This window comes from Balaenoptera musculus, chromosome 1 (genome assembly GCF_009873245.2).
Source record: "Balaenoptera musculus isolate JJ_BM4_2016_0621 chromosome 1, mBalMus1.pri.v3, whole genome shotgun sequence".
Classification (NCBI taxonomy): Eukaryota; Metazoa; Chordata; class Mammalia; order Artiodactyla; family Balaenopteridae; genus Balaenoptera; species Balaenoptera musculus.
The window spans coordinates 96,370,734-96,373,216 of NC_045785.1; the positions used below are offsets into that span (position 1 = coordinate 96,370,734).

General features: G+C 45.7%; 1 pseudogene; it reads right to left on the reverse strand.

Moving 5' to 3' along the window:
- Positions 1–591: 591 nt before the first annotated feature.
- On the reverse strand, positions 592–1,575 carry LOC118903864 (annotated as a pseudogene).
- Between the last annotated feature and the right edge of the window lie 908 nt (positions 1,576–2,483).

Here is a 2,483-nt window from a genome sequence, read left to right on the forward strand (position 1 = left end):
CCCCTCACTCTGTGCGTGCCTGCACATCATGTCCTCACCCCCCCCACCCCGTGAAGCGGTGTCAGGACTGTCCTGCTGTGTGACAGCCGAGGAAGCGGCAGCTCAAGCAGGTGAAGCCACCAGCCGTGGCCACAGGTTGGCAGAGGCAGGAATCAGGACCTGTCCAAGCCCCCAGCCTCCATCCTTTCTTTGTTTCCTTCCATCCTTCCTTCCTTCATTTCTTCTTTTCCTTTTTTTAATAGTCAGTATTCTTAGTTCAAGGGCTCCTATTGCAAACATAAAACCAAACATGGGCTTTGATTCTGTGAACCTGAATTCACACATCTAGGAAGAGAAAAGCAAACTGTGATCCATGTACATGGATGAAAACCAAAGGATGATGGCTAATCACATTGGAGTTTTTGTTGTTGTTGTTTGTTTGTTTGTTTTTTGGCCCCTCCGCGCAGCATGTGGGATCTTAGTTCCCCGACTGGGATGGAATCCGTGCCCCCTGCAGTGGAAGCGCAGAGTCCTAACCACTGGACTGCCAGGGAATTCCCTCACATTGGAGTTGTAAAATTTCTACAGCCTAGAACCCAGAAGCCAAAGGTCTTATAGGTCATTCTGGATGTCCCACGGGGTATCTGTACTTTTCTTGAGTTGAGCAAACTTATCAGCCTTCAGCTTCTGGTTGATAACACTGGTTAACCCCCGAGCATTAAGGATATATGAACAGCTCCGGAAGACTTCATTCTCAATGCCGTGCATCCCCTTCACCATTGTTGACACCAGTTGAATCCTGGATAGATTTTTCACCATGGATTCAATGAGATCAGTCACATTTCAACCAATAGACCAGCTGGTTATCTTTTTAGCTTGGTGATTTCACACGCACTTTCCACCACCGTCTTACATGCTTCCTTCCAATTTTCACTATTGTTGTTCTTTCCCATTTCTGGACTCTGTTCCCAGAGAGAAACGCTGGCCACATATACTCCAAACAGCCACACTTGAGTTGCCATGTTCTCTCCAAATCCATCCATGACAGCTGCTGGCATGAATGCCAAGTTTTCAGCCATAAAATAGTGAAACCTAGCAGAATCCACATTTGACACCCACTTTCAATCACACGGTGCTTAAGTAATCCACTTTCCAGGTAACGTATGTGAGACTATCCACTGGGTTGGAAACCACAATTATGATGCAATCAGGACTGTACTTGATGATCTGAGGAGCAATGAATTTGAAGACAACATTCCTCTGCACCAGATTAATATGACTCTCTCCTTCTCACTGGCGGACTCTTGCAGTTACCCTCACAATCTCTGAATTGGCAATCACAGAGTAAACTGTATCTGCCACAAATTTTGGTGTCTGAAGAAAGAAGTCCCCATGCTGCAGATGCATCATTTCTACTTTGAGTTTATCTTTTCAAGCATCCACAAGGGCAAGTTCATCAGCCAGGGACTTTGCCAGAATGCTGATGTCACATGCCATACCTACATGTCCAATACCCACTACAATGATTTTATTATTTGGGCCTGTTGCCTCTTCTTCTGCGACCAGCGCAATCAGTTTTTCCTTAAGAGATGCCATTGTGCACAGGAGAGAGAAGGCTTTGGGGACAGTTGTAATAGTCGTGCAAAGGATACAAGGTCAGCCATGTGCCCAGCCTCCTCTCTTTCTGTTCATCCTGTTCACGCATCCAAGTCCATAGGGACAGCTAGGCCTTCACGAGATGTGTGATCTCTATAAGGCAGTTCTCCAGAGTGTAGCACATGAGGGCCATTGCCGCATGCCAGTTCCATAGGGGAGCCACTGACCCCAGCATTCACAGGCAGTGCGGGGTCTGCCTGCCACTGGGGCTCGTAATCCCTTTTTTATTTTGGTCCCTCCCCAAGGCTGAGACCATGGTTCTCCATGGTAGGAATGCAAATTAAAGTAATAGCGACCACTTACTACTATGAGCCAGGAACTTGATTTATATGCCTCTATTCACTCCTTAAAACTTTATAAGGACATTTACAGATCAGGAAATTGAGGGTCAGAGTAGTTGAATGACTTACCATAAGGTTCATAAAACAGGTTCTTTTGGTGACACCCACAGTCCTCCTCCTCCCCTTCCCACAGCTCTGTTACTCGTGAGCAGAGGTGGGTTTACTGAGCAACCCTTGACGCTTATGCTCTGGGTCCCCTTCCAAGCCCTAGAAATCTATTCATATGGCCACATATTTTTGTGAAATTTGAAAAAATAAGATGTTTTAACTTTTATCTTCTAGAGGAGGGCCTCCCTTAGGTTCCACAGAACCTGGATCACCTGTTCATGAGTGTATACCTTAAACATCCTATCTAAAAGTTTGCTTCTTCCTTCTGTCTCCTTTCCCTACTTTATTTGCTCTCCTTGGCACTTTCACTAACACACCATGTACTTTATGTATTTATCTTATTTACTGCACGTCATAGGCACCACTCACTAAGTGTTTTTGGGCGAATGAAGGCAGCCA